At 40.6% G+C, this 15,435-nt stretch overlaps 1 protein-coding gene across 2 annotated transcripts in view; it reads left to right on the top strand.

Annotated features, from left to right (window-relative positions):
- The window catches only part of LOC138488656 (potassium voltage-gated channel subfamily H member 8-like), a 1,777,142-nt gene that overhangs the window by 825,125 nt on the left and 936,582 nt on the right, over window positions 1-15,435 (top strand). The window lies entirely within an intron of this gene.

The raw sequence follows: 15,435 nt of genomic DNA, 5'->3' as shown, positions 1-15,435 counted from the left end.
TGTTATCTACATGTCCTTATTCGTGTAAAATCCGACCAAAAACCTTGTTTGATAATGTACACATTGACTATGTTAAAGATTGATTAATGTGATTAGCTGCTGTAATTGGTTATTTATAACGCACTTAGTACCCAGAGGTTTCTAAGCGCAGACAGACGAGAGGGATCGAACCTGTGTTGCTCCGCATCGGCTTGTTTCCAAGTTGAGTGTGTTGCCCCTGAGCTATCCTCCCGAGACTGCAGCTTCGAATGTGAGCACACAGGTCTCTGGGAAGTCTTTTTTCGGGGATTCTTTGAAGAGTGGTTTCTATTCTGCCACACCATTAGGTTCATGTCGTGCACAGGCAATGTACAGTCGCTGTTGTGTGTCTTATGTTGGGCTAAGACAGCTACATGTGTTATGAGGTGTTTGCTCAGTGAAAGCTGGAGGTTTTTACAAGGTTGGTGGTGGGGGGGAAACGTGGTGGTAATTCCATTACCGCCACTATTCCTGCACCACCAAACTACAAATTTGGCGAATTACCACTGGTGGATTTTTGGAGGAAAAATTGAAGATTTACCTTCAGCTGGAGGTAAATCCGCTACTTTTACTAAATAATCTTCAGAATTACTACTCGGTAATTCCGCCAGTGGTAATTCCAACAAAAAGGCCCAATGGAATCCTATGGACTCCAGAAAATTAGATTTACACTGCCTACCACCACTTGTAAATCCCATAGTAAAGCCACGGGACTAGGTGGCGGTAACAGTAATTCTGTTTGTCAGTATTCTAATGGATTTACCACCGCAATACTTCCAAACTCGCAATGAGGCCCATGGTCCCTTCATGATAGACTAGATGCTAAACGGCAGTTTGAATAAATGCGTTGTGTATGGTTTGTCTGGTTTTCCAGGAGGTCTACGCTCATAAATTGGGTGTTCCATTCCAATGTTTCTTACCCCGAAAAGTACCTAACTTTGGTTAAGCACAGAAGAGGCAGTGATTACATTCAGCAGAGCAGAGAGGATTACCTTGATGGTATCCCCGAACTCTGTTTTTTAGGTGGTAGACACTTTGAGTGGTAATGTGTGGTAGCATTGAAATAGTCCCCCTGATCACCCCATCACTCCACAGTCCTTTATTAAGGCATCTGACCCAGGATCCACGCAACAGCAGAATCTTTGAACACGGTCTCACAATGGAACTGACAAGTTTATCTTAAATATTTATCTAATTTACAGTGAAACTAATGGGCGATAGGAGCCTCAATAAAGAAGTATTGATGTATTTTTAATATTTACATGGCTCTCTTCATAGGTAGGCGATCTCGCTACACTATGGGGCTCATTACATTTTCCTGCTCTGATACAAATGACAGTCAAATTGTTGGTAATTCCAGCACCAGCATTTTTTCCGAACTGTGGAACGCAAATTTGCCGGTGGGGGCCACGGATCTACCTCAACCTGACCGGCTGGTAGATCAAGCCACCACTGGCAAAAAAATGCCTCAATTACCAGCACCGGTACTACTGGGGCTGGTAAGTGGAGAAATCACCTCAATGGAGTCCTATAGAACTCCATGGCATAGGGAGTTACTGTTATTCCCGCCACCCATAATATCTCGGTAATACGGGGATATCAGTCAGCGGGAATGCTAATTCTGTTTTGGTGGTATCTAGCCGGAATTAATGACGAGTTAGCACTAAATTCGGAATGAGGCCCTAAGTAGTATTTAAAGGGTCGGTATAAAGATCTAGGGCCTCATTACAAGTGTGGCAGTAATGGTGCAACAAAGAATGCCTGATTGTGCGTAGAAGTGTTACCTTCACTCATAATTATGGTAACAGTGCTGCTGTTGTTACCACAAGCGCTAATCCTGCCACACCCAAATGACGTCCTATTGGACTTCTGAATGTGAAGTAACCATTGGTTGGAGTCATGTAGTAGTCCACTTTTACTACTTTATAGTAACTTTGATGCAGTTTGGCTGTATTAGCATTGGCAATACCACTAAACTCATAATGAGGTTGGTAGTTACATTTACTTCCCTGGACAAGAATGGCAGAATACACATTGGGTACATGAGTGTGAAGATGATCGCTGAATCTTGATTGGTGGATCATTGCTGGTGAGACTAGTGACTGGAAGCAGTGGTAGAAGTGTACCAAAACCAAAAACAATTGTGAAACTGCAACTCCACAAAGGGGGACAAAGTAGACAGGAAGGGAGCAAATTGCACCACATTTTTCAAGGGTTGCATCCATGCTGGTTGACAGCCAATTGAGTTGAAACAGATTTCAGTTTAGCTGTAATTGCTATTGGGGGGAAAAGTGAAGAAGTGTGTTTTGATTATGCAAAGAACAGCTCCGGAATCGTTAAAATGATTGCAAAAAGTAGTGGAATTGTTAACAGTAAAAAATAAATGTAGTGGAACACCACTCCCGTGCATTCCTGCTCACTTCGACCACTGACTGGAAGGGAAATAGGCAAATGAGAAGAATTTGGTTTGAAGCTGTTTTGGCATGAACAGGTTGTGACCTGCCTCTGATCTGCATAGAAAGGGTTTCCAGAGGCAGGGAGGCCAGAACTCTATGCGAAGGCAGGACCAAGGTCCCATTACAAGTTAGGTGGCTATTCATGATGAAATACCAGCAGAGGATGTTGCCATCTCTGCCAGCGGTATTTCCACAAATCCACACAATTCAGAGTTTACCAATGGTGGAGGTGAAATTTCTGGAGATATTCCAGAAATACCACCTGCGCCATTGGTAACCTCCAGTATCTTTTGTTTCTTAATTGTTTGTATTCAGTTCCACCATCAACATGATGGTGGGAATGGATAATGTGCATTCCTGGTTGATACCTGCACTATGCATTGTTTTAGTCACCAAAGGATCATTTCTGACCCTTTCCTGCAGTACATGGGAAAGGTGCTGAGAGGGAGTGGGCATCAGAGGGGCCCACTTTGGCTCCCACTTTCAATGGAATCCTGTTCATGTATGCTCTCATAAGAAGCGTTCTAAACAGTTACAAGTCTGGAAATCAAAGCTCCCAGGGCAGTTCAAAATGTTTACCGAATGAATATCCGTCTGGGCTCTGACGAGTGATATTCCTGTGGCGTATTGCACCCAAGCGTGAACTGGCCAGAGGATAATTCTGCTGGCGTTTTGCAAGCACTGTCTGTGTTCCCGTTATTGACCAACTCATGGCAATCCACACGTCTCGCCTATCTTTTTCTATTTTGTGTGTTTTGACCTATTGCTGGTAATGCCTTCACAAAGCCAGCAATATCTTCCAGCTCAGCTCGATTTAAAGAGCTGCCCATGTCATTTCGAAGCTGTATTTCAGGGATATCTCTAGTCCTGAGTCTACAACCTACTCCTACACTGAAACCTCAGCAATAGGATAGTGGTGGCACTACCTCTCAGAACATATATGGTTGTAGTATATATTTGACTATTAAAAGGTGGACCTACCATTTGGCTGTGCTGGCTGCACGATGAAGACATGCATTAAACGTGACAAAACATTACAATATTGTTCTAAACTTCCCTTTTCTTCACTTTGAAAATCCTGAAAGTTTCCTTTTTCTAACCTACATTTTCTCACTGAATTTACATAAAGGAAGTTCCTGCTCCAAATGAAATCCTGGAATTTTCTTGCACCAACTCTTTAAATGCAGTGGAAAGTGTAAATTGCAGAGTTTAGCTGCATGCACGTTCACAACTTAAATGATCACTTCTGTTCTGCTGGCCAGTGAGTGCAAAGGCTGCGTTGCACTTGTGTTTGGAAGAGGTAGATGGGAAATGCACTGGACTCGGAAAGAAGGATTCTGATACGTCAGTCGGATCCCTTATAGGAGCCTGGCTGCTCTGGGGAATCCACCCTTTCTGAGAACATCCCTCGAATGATCCATGGCTTCTTTAGACTCGGGAGGATAGCTCAGGGGCAAAGTGCTCACCTTGGAAGCAAGACGACACGGTGCAACACAGGTTCGAACCCTGGGTCCGCACTTAGAAACCTCTGGGTATTAAGTGCGTTATACATTACCAGTCATTCTTTCAGAGCAGCCATCAGACGACTGCCTACAAGCCTGGAAATTGTAAGGGAGGCCCCATCTTCCAGTGTTGGACTGACATAACGCGGACTCAATAGTCCGGAATAACCTTTATGTAATGGTCACCTGACCCTGAGAATGTGCGACTCCCTGCCTAGTTATTAGAGTCCAGTGCCACTTATTACTCGATGATGCCCTGTCTACGAGAGTCTTCTTAATAGAGAGGCGCCTGTGTCGACCAAGAAGTGTCATCTTCTGTCACCCATGAACCCAAACCCGTGGGACCCCTTTCAATATTGACGAACTACACGTCTGTGCAGATGCCTGCCTGGCCGAGAACCCACCCTTACACATCCTTTGGAACCAATGTCCCTTTGCAGCACCATCAAATGAGATTCTCCAACCCTGGCCACTGATTAAAGTCTGCTCTTGTCTGACCCAGCCCCATTGGTTACTCTGCTTCTGGTGAATAAAGCCCAGCTGTGTGGATGGTCTGCAACAGGTGAGCATATCTGTGCTGAGTAACCTCGAGTGACTCTCTAACACCTATGGAAGCTCCTCTTGCACACTACAGGCCTCACTGTGATTGGAGAGCTGCAGCAATCGCTTACAGCCTTAGTTTCTACAGCTTTGAGAGTTTTTGAGTTGCCCAGGGAGACTGTGCAGGCAAGAGTTGCTGAGTGGACAATCCACTGAGCTTGGAGACAGCTGTTTTGTAGTGAATACTACTTCCAATATAGTGGTATAAATAGTACAAGCTTGTAGTATTTCTTGTGTAGTCAATCGTAAAGAGATTGACACAAATGATTCACTTGAATTTCAATCACTTTGCAGTTTTGTTTGCAGATTGTCTTTATTATTAATTTAATAGCAGAGGCCCTTGCCGATGCATTTCGGACTGTGTCCTGCCTCAGGGCGGGCTTTAAAAAACAATAACAGCATGGGGTTAACTTCACCCCTAATTCCATGAAATTCAAATTAACATAACCTCTCACATAAAATCTCACATTTTTAAAGCTTCACAATCTTTTTCCTTTACAATATCAAATAACACATACCTGCCAACGTGTTGTGTGTTCTGCTTATTAATCAATCCTTACATGTCCAGTTATATACACCGTCCTGTGTTTCTGCGAACCAATGCTATCTTGCACATCTGTATTATACTTCCAATGAGCATGTTAGGTTGTAATGAGTACGTTGTGCTGCTAAATGCGATGGATGAGTACATTTATACCAGTGCAAGAGTGAACCCTGCAAAGAAATCAAATGGCCATGCTTGAAGTCCTTGTTGAGCTAATTATTTGTACAAAAAGGTAGCTACTTGCTCACATACTTTTAAAATGCTGCATATGATATAAGCCTGTGCGCTGACCATTGCAGGGCGCTCACGGCACATGCTCTGGATTCAATTCGGTAATGGAGGTGTGTTGTCCTCTATGCAAGCTCGCCAGTCCTTTGTAAATAAGGAACCGCAATTTACTTTCAAAAAAGTATGACTGAAATGATGTGGAATAAGGTTAAATGCTACGTGATGTAGCACTTACTTGATTTAGGTTTCCTCGTAGACTTGCTTCGAGGGTCACCAGCGTTGTGGTATCCAGAGTAACAGAGATTCCCCTTGGCAACAGGACACTGCGACCCGCGAGTGATTGCTAAATACAGTACGTCATCACGTCTGTACGTGATGATGCGGAAGCGCAATGTCCCTTGCATTGGAAATTGTAGTTTTATGGGCAATCAACTCCACTGCTCGCTGAGCTTCCTGTGCCTGAATGAGCAACTGATTATTTCTAGTATACCCTGTTTGCATCTTGTTAAGTTTCAATTTCCTGCAGATCATTGATATATGCAATACAGTATCAATCATAGCTGGTGAATCTATGACGTACCGGTGTACAAAACAATTTCGCATGATAATGCCTCTCTATATTGTAGTTATTGAATGAGAGAGTCACTAATGTAGATGAACATACTTAATCTATTGCTCATGGTGACATTGCCGCAAAGCGTGATGCTGCTTAAAACCTCTGAGACAGAGTTGTGTTGCTATTTTTCCTCCATGTTTTACCATTCTAAAAAAGTAAGTGTCTCACATTATGCTTACTGTAACTCTTGATAAATAAGCACTTCAGTACTCCTGATGTTAATTTTTAACTATATCAGGTACTACCGGACATATTCAATCTGTTCGTAATGATAACTTTGTCTATTAACTAAATCATTCTTGTGGCACATACAACATATATGTCATGGTTTAGTTACTCTTTTTCCAACATTGATTACATATTACAAAAATCCCCTTTTTGGGGTGGGGGATGCTAAAATTACGTGTTATGGAGTTCTTCATCGTTCTTCATAGATTAATAACACATAGAGTGTTTTCCTTTCACTGTTTCTTCATGCAAGGATTAACAAAAAACACAATAAATCCAGCTCTTCATTCCGACCTAATGGCACAACAGTTTCAAGCCTATCAATCCAAAACGCTTCGCGCTGTTCTAGTTTTTTTGTTACATTAATTCGTAGATCTTTGGTTTTGATAACTTCTAGAATTTGAAATCGTATTTGCCAAAGCTGGTGCTTATGGTCTTGAAAATGTCTTCCTATGGGTGAATGATGGTTATTTGTTCTTACATTGGACTTGTGTTCATTCCAGAGAATGCATGCTTTGTGGCTGGTTTGTCCAACATATGTTAGACCACATGGACATTTGATTGCGTACACAACGTTCTGGGATTCACAGGTAGCATAGTCTTTTAGTTGAATTTTTTCTCCTGTGCGTGAATGTGTTATGATGTTGCCCTTGATCACATTGTTACAGTTATTGCAAGAAAGGCATGGATAAGTCCCTGTCTGTTTGCTGTGTTGTCTCTTTGTTAGATTTGGGTTAGTCTCCACTAGAAGATCTTTTAGATTGCGACTCCTTTGAAACGCGAACATTGGTTTATTTTTGAAGTTGTTCTGTAGTTTTGTGTCACATGATAGTAATGGCCAGTGTTTCAATACTGCTTTCTTGATTTTATTTGTCTGAATGCTGGATTTACTTACAAACACAATTTGTGTATTAGTTCTGGTGTCTTGGCTTTTTGGTCTTAACAATTGATTGTGTTCCTTTTGATGAACTTTTTGTTTTGCCTCTTGAAGTTCTGATTCTTTATATCCTCTTGATTTGAATTTGTCAACCATTTTGGATGATTCATTTTCCCAATTATTATCAAGGTTGACAATTCTTTTGACCCTCAATAATTGACTGTATGGTAAACTCAAAATGGTTGAAGGAGGATGAAATCTTAACCTATGTAGGAGGTTATTTCTATCTGTCGGTTTCTGGAAAATATTTGTTTCAAAGTTAGGTGCTGATGGTGTGATCTGTACGTCTAGGAAACGTAGACCAGGGCTTCCAATCTCCGAGGGGAATTGTATTCTTATGTTGATTGTATTGAGGTATTTCAGAAAGAGATCTAAATTCTCTGTTGTATCCTTCCAAATCACAAAAATGTCTTCTATGTAGCGACCACAGTGTTTTATATACCTTTTCCAGACTGGATGGTGTAGAACGTGATCTTCTCCAAATTTAATCATAAAGACATTTGCATATGCTGGGCAGCCCTTTTGTAGGCATGGTTTGAACCAAGTGACCTAGATGCTGAAGTGCAGCTGGGAAGACCAGCAAAGCTCCCAAAACCACAAGAGTGACTTCCTGACTCCCCATTGACTTTCTTGCAGTGCAGATCTTAGGCATATGGACTCTAAGCAGAGCACAGTTTAAACTGGCTCTCTGTGGGGCTGCCCAGTTCTCAACCTACACTGCATGAGGGTTCTGATTCTCCAGCCCAGCTAGAGATCCGCTAACAAAGTGTCTGTGATCAGAGAAGACATGACCAAGCACTGCTGCTCCAATCTCTGTACTTTGAAAGAACAAAATACTTTTGCTATTATTTCATGAATGGTTCAAGCTTTTACAACACAAAGCATGTCTGTTATTATCTGTATTTTGTTCTGTGCAGAAAAGGTCATACATTTTGTGATATCGTACTTAGGCCCTGCTTATTTATTGAGATTGTACGTTTGCATCATCTGGTAGTCTGGTACTCTGAGCCGGTCTCTCTACCGAGTTTAGTTCAGCCTCATCACTCAGCCCCACTATGAAAAGGTGAGAAAAGCATTCTTGCAAATCCCCTGCTTTACTTTGGAATAAGAGTTGAGTATGCTGGAGTTCAGAGGGCTTAAGGAGAACCACCCTGGGACCACCTGACATCTGAACAGGTCCAGCAGGCCATCCCCCATTCTCACCCTGTAAAGAATCTACCAAGGGCTTCTTAGAGTATGATTCTGATTACAATAGCATCAACGTGATGGCGCCAGTAGGTCAGCATAGTTCATTTGTTTGCTTTTTATTTGCATGTCTTTCTTAAGGAAACCGATGTTATGGAATTATAGTTGGAAACCAATGTACAGCCTTAGGAACCAGTAGAGTGTATTTGTGATGTACTACCATAGTATCATGCCAGAAGCTGTTCTGGTAGAAGCATTTGGGCTAGCCACAGGCCATGTAGCCAAACACATGCGGGCTCTATACACGGATTCCAGTGAGAACAAGGCATGAGCAGCTGTTCGGATCTGGTTTGGAGAGAGTGGAGACTTTTGTTCCCTGAGCCCGTGCACACTGCTGATACATGCTCCGAGGAGGGTTGGTGGGGTAGGGGACACATGGGAATTGGCACTTCGGAGAAACTCAGGCATTAGCCGGACTGAGAAGGAGATGGGACGGGAGAGATGATTGTTAGTAATTCTGTCTTCTCTTCGGTCCTTCAAACAAAACTTCTATTTTTGTGTAATTTCTGTGCACTAGGTTTGCAGGGATCCATTTAACGGTCATGTTAGGTTATGTTAGGGTTCTTATACCATGCACGGTTGCCACCTGCATGGTTTCTTGGTAATATGCAAACCATTGGCTGTCTGTAGTCCATCCTGTTTCTCCTGGACCTTGAATAAATACAAAATTGGATGGCATTTGTGTGTTGGGGAGAGAGGGTCCACAGGTTCTAATGAGGGCACTGACAGGGTTGAGGGTAATGCAGGCACTCAAGATGAAGAGCGAGAGGCTGGACACAAAAAACAATGGAGGGATTCCAAGCAAAAGAATTACCCACGGCCGTGCCTGAAAAAAGCACGTGAAAATAGACCAACTAAGAGGCCGGGATATGAAACCTAGTTTGGGTAAAGGGACAAGACTGGATAAAGTTCAAACATTTAGTTACTAATACAATTAAATCCACATAAAACACATCACACACTGGGAGGTGAAAAAATTCAATTCACATCCTATACATCATTGAAAAATTGATTTATTAATTGTATAAAATATACCGTAAGAATTATAAAATCTCATGATATATCAAAAACATAAAGATAATAAAATACATTTCAAAACATACTAATACATATGTATCAAATGGTATTCATTCAAATTAATGTGCAACACAACCAGACTCAATCACATCATCAATCACTCCATCCATACTAAACTCATCCAAAACTAGAGTGCATACTTCAAAAAAACAATGATAATCTCAAAAGTGCACGAAAAGTGCACCAACATCAGCAAACTATTTGCACAAAATATTCTAGTACCATAGATGAATTATAGTTAGTAACAAGTACTGTACTACTAGAAAATTAAGTGTCCGAAAATAGGAAACCTTAATATGTCATCTTAATTGACAATAGGATCAACACAAAAGAAGACCAATCATAAAACCGACATGTTTCTTTCCATCTTCATAGTTGAAATAGTTCAGTGGAAATTCATCAGGGTAAATTGAGGTCTGAAGTCTTCAGTGGTGAATGGTACTGGGCAGTTACACAACTCTGGATCCCAGTCTTGGCCTAACACCCAAACAAAGGAACAAAAAATTACTAATCTCATATCAATCCATTCAATGAGTTCAGTAAATGCATGTGTTATGCTCTATCAATGGGCATAAGTGCAAGATCAAAATGACCTTTATAAGAAAGAATTCACCTACAAACGGTCAAATGAAAGTAATGAGCAGACCTTCAGGGCATAGGAATAAAATGAATAGAATTCAAGCCCAATGTGCATTATAAGAGAGCAAGAAACAATTAAAAATATCCCATAAGTGATCTGGAGAATATTGGTATAACACTGGGCTCAAATCTACCACTACTCGAACGAAATGTAATAGTACCTAAACTCGTAGCATAGAAATAAATGGCTTAAATTGCATTCATAGTGATCCGGTCAAAACATAGAGGGCACAATGAAAATTGATATCGGTTTATCAATAGAACCAAACCCCGAGCCCTCCGTAGGGAAAGGAGGAGTATCAAAATGATACTATAAACTAAGAAGGGGCAGGCATATAAACCGTCTACAAAGAGTGCAGTAAATCTAAATGGCCATCAAAGCAGAGTGGAGATACTGCCGAATTGCACTTACTATGCTGTGGGCCGGGAACAACTGAACAAGACAGTGGGTCGGTCGTGTAGTGATGAACAGTGTACTGTAAAACCAAGCGCAGTACCTGGAAAGGATTGCCCTACGAATGAAGGGAGCACGACAACAAACAAAAGAAATGTTGATGTTAAATGTATGCGGTATCCAAGTGCAATGCCACAAACTAGTGTCAAGCATCATTATGGGACCAAAAAATGGTGACACCCAGAATGTCATTAATATCACATAAAGAATGATGAAGATAAAGCACACTTACTGGCTAAATCGGTATCAACAGAAGCGTAGTATAAAGTTGAACCGTAATATATCCAATCCCATAGTTGAAGGGAAATGTCATGTAGAAGAGAGACGCTGCTTTAAACGTATGTCACCTCTGACTGTTCACCATGCCTGATAAATCAATAAACCCATGGGCAAAACTGCCATCACTAGATTGAACAATCAGTAGAACAAAACAACAAAAGAACAGAAAGTGACATCATGCAACCCCTGTCGACAGCAAGGCTGTGTGCAGTTACCGTATCAGCAGATGTCGACAAATGAAAGTAATAATAAAACTCATGCTTTGAAGGGGCTGCTACACCGTAATGTCGGAGACGGAAGTCGTAAGTCCATGTGAAAGGTGGACCATGTAACATGTGACACAGTAATTCGAAACACAAACAAAGGAACAAACGCTCAAGTACCCATGGAACTATCCTGCAAGAAACGAATGCGTGGCCACTGTGACACCGTAAGCAGTTGAAACATACCATAAAAAATCATTGTAAAGTCATGTCCTTACCGAAAACTAGCATCCGACTCCCGTATGTTCCGCGAATGAAAACAACCTCTCTGAAATAAAAGAAGGACTGATAAGATACAATGCGCCGACTCAAAATAAGCCGCACAGCATCATGGTATCGATCGAATGAAACCACAAAACCGAGTGAAGTACGGGCGGCCATTACGAAAAGGTGAAGTAGGACGCACTGTTGAGTGGTAACAAAGGCAATTAAAGGACACGGAAAGCAAAACACTGTATACAAACAGTATCCTGGTGAAAAGATGTAATGCACCAACACAATTCTATGCATACTGAAATGAACCAAATTAAATTCAAAATAAATTCAAAATAAATGCGGAGATTGGGCACATCTTTCCCCGTGCCCATAATTATGAACCTCCAAAATAAACAACAGAACACGGAGTTACGATGAACATGAATAATTCATGTTGTAATATAATCACAACCCAAAAACTAGAGTCACAGTACCGGGTCTAGTTGTTCATTCAGACCAATCAAGTAGCTTTTGGTTAAACATATTAACCTCATTTCTTCTTCCATCAAGATACTTCTGCTGGTAATACAATCATTTGTAGTGCGTATCTTCTTTAAGATTGTCCATTGTAGATCTTCGTAGTCATGATTGTTAATCAAAAAATGACCGACCATGGGAGCTGAAATGGTTTTGTTCCTAATACAGCTCTTATGTTTAGTGATACGAGTCTTCACTTTACGTTCAGTTTGTCCAATATACAATTTCGGACAAGAGCACCAAATCGCATATATTACTCCACTGGTGTTGCAATTAGTGAAGGCATGTTGTTGCCAGGGTGTCCTAAAACCAATATCCACAGATGTGGTATGTTTAGTTGATGAAGAGCATTTGCAGTGTCCACACGGAGTATAGCCACTAGGTCTAGTAAGACCCCATTGTTCAGTGATGGTAAATTGTGGTTCGGACTGGATGCTAATATCATTCCTGGTTAGAAGTTATTTAAGATTGCGACCACGTTTAAACGCAAATCTAGGTGCAGAAATGGGATTTTCGCACTTAGATAAGAGATGCCAGTTCTTCCTAACTATACTCACAATCTTGTGGGACAGAGGACTGTAAGTACTCACAAACACCAGACCATCAGGATCTGGTGCGACAGATTTGTTCTTATACTCTAAAAGGGTTTGTCGATGGTTATTGGAAGCCCTTTTAAGAGAACGTTTTACAATTTTACGAGGGTAACCTCTTTGGACGAGATTCTCACTCAAATTGGCAGCTTCTTCGTAGAATGTATCGAGATTGGTACTATTCCTCTTCAACCTCAAAAATTGACCAAAAGGAAGGTTATCACGAAGTGTTTTAGGATGGAAACTGTCATACCTTAATAACGAGTTACGGTCAGTGGGTTTGTGAAACGGTTTAACTTGTAACGTGTTATTGATGGTATTTACTTCAATTGTAAGATCTAAAAAGTCAATTTTGTGTCTGTCATGATGGATCGTGAACTGCAGGAAAGGATTGATGCCATTGAGCCAATCAAAAAAGGCCAATAGTTGGTGTTAATTTCCATGCCAGATCATCAACACGTCATCAATATACCTTTTCCATAAGGTCTGATGTTGACGAAAAATGTTGGTCTCACTGTAGATGCTTTGAAGTTCTACTGAGTTCACATACAGATTAGCTAAGGTCGGAGCCACAGCCGAGCCCATGGCTGTCCCATGGATCTGTTGGAAAAAATTATTGTTGAATTTGAAATAATTTTCTGTAAGAGCTAATGTCGTACACCAAAGTATAAACGAATTGGGAGTCATACCAGGTGTGCGTTTGGACAGAAGTAATTCTTCAATCATATCTAAAGTAGATGATTGTGGAATCTTAGCATATAATGAGACTATGTCCAACGTCACCAATATATCTTCACTGCTGTTAAAGGGAAAATGTTCAATTAAGTTAATAACACTTGTAGAATCTTGTATGAACGATTGTATCTCAACAATGGCACCCCCTTTATCAGCACTTTATCAGCACTGCGAATAACAACTGATTTGTTATTTTTAAGATCATTAATCGCTTGGCGTTGTGAATGAGAGCAATTCTGATAAGTGCGTGTCATAGATGAGGCATCTAACTTGTCTAATTCTGACTTGACTCTCCGTTCGAAGAACACAGACTCTGCACTATGGCTAGAACTTGGGGGACAAAAAGTAGAAGGGTTGTGAAGTCCACTATTAACCTGTTCTAAATCAAACGGGTTATCTTTGAAATATTGTTTCAGATGTATTTTTCTGAAGAGATTGTGTACTTCAAGACGTGTATTAAACTTGTCATAAGTGGCCGTAGGTACAAACCCCAACCCCTTTTCCAGCACCGGAGTTTCCACATTGGTCGGTGTATACGTGGAAAGATTAATAAGCTGTGTTGCTCCTTGTCACCCTGGGCTCGTAGTCCCATGTTGGCAAGTCCCGGTCTAAAAAACCAGTAGAGGAACCTCGATGTGTGGAACGGAAGTTCTGGGCTTTTCGTCTATTATTACCAATGCCCCTACCTCGACCTGGACCGCGTCTTTGGGATCTATAATTAGAATCTTGTTGAAAGCCATCGTCATCTGAGCTATGTGAGCTATAGGATGTATTGGCAAAACAAACATTTTTCTTAGCTGTTCTTTGGGCTCCATCATATTGTTGATTAGGGATGTAGCCCTCTTGTGTATACCGGAAGGCTTTTTCATGTGTATAGTCCGCTATATCCTTTTTTAACCTTCTGATCCTGTCTCTCAGCGTGGATTCTTTAAAGTCATTCATCTCTTTGATAATTTGGTCCAAACGCTTGGTGAAGGCCTCTAAAGGAACTCAATTTTTGATTTCATCTTCCAATTTTGCCAATTCTAAAGTTTGTTTTTCAGTCATTTCTTTCGCTGTATCAATTATTAAAATCAGCCAATCACGGCCACATTTATTGGCAATGTAGCTCCATCTAACAATGAACTCCTTATTGTCTAAAAACAATCTGGGCTCATTGTTTTCAATAAGTCCTTGTGGTAGCACTCCGTTCCTAAGGTACTCCAGCATAATAGTGCCATGAAGTTCTGTACGTATCAAATGTTTCTTCATTTGAAATAACTTATCCCAGTTGCTAATATTAGTCAAGGGGGAACTATCACCCTCGTTCGAGAACAAGGAGGATCTTGCTAATAGATCAGTGACATACTTGTCATCATAGCTTCGGGTTTTATCTGCCGCCATGTTGCAGTATGATAAAGCCAGAGTTCTAATATGGATTCTGGCTAATAGATGACACCTTACAAAAAGGGATACTTAAAAAAGATTCCGCTCTCTTACAAATGAACAAATAGTGGTGAATGTAATGTCCCACGACCGATAGCCGTGTAAAGAACACAAAAAACAACAGAGGGATTCCAAGCAAAAGAATTACCCACGGCCGTGCCTGGAAAAAGCACGTGAAAATAGACCAACTAAGAGGCCGGGATATGAAACCTAGTTTGGGTAAAGGGACAAGACTGGATAAAGTTCAAACATTTAGTTACTAATACAATTAAATCCACATAAAACACATCACACACTGGGAGGTAAAAAAATTCAATTCACATCCTATACATCATTGAAAAATTGATTTATTAATTGTATAAAATATACCGTAAGAATTATAAAATCTCATGATATATCAAAAACAGAAAGATAATAAAATACATTTCAAAACATACTAATACATATGTATCAAATGGTATTCATTAAAAAAAATGTGCAACACAACCAGACTCAATCACATCATCAATCACTCCATCCATACTAAACTCATACAAAACTAGAGTGCATACTTCAAAAAAACAATGATAATCTCAAAAGTGCACGAAAAGTGCACCAACATCAGCAAACTATTTGCACAAAATATTCTAGTACCATAGATGAATTATAGTTAGTAACAAATACTGTACTACTATAAAATCAAGTGTCCGAAAATAGGAAACCTTAATATGTCATCTTAATTGACAATAGGATCAACACAAAAGAAGACCAATCATAAAACCAACATGTTTCTTTCCATCTTCATAGTTGAGCAAGAGGCTGGAGCCATCTTTGTGTTGTGCTTCTGGTCAGAGTGAGCCTTTGGACCAGTATTGACCTTGTCCGCTC

Source organism: Ambystoma mexicanum, chromosome 9 (genome assembly GCF_040938575.1).
Source record: "Ambystoma mexicanum isolate Mex_15411 chromosome 9, UKY_AmexF1_1, whole genome shotgun sequence".
NCBI lineage: Eukaryota > Metazoa > Chordata > Amphibia > Caudata > Ambystomatidae > Ambystoma > Ambystoma mexicanum.
This window is presented reverse-complemented; position numbering and strand designations above follow the sequence as displayed.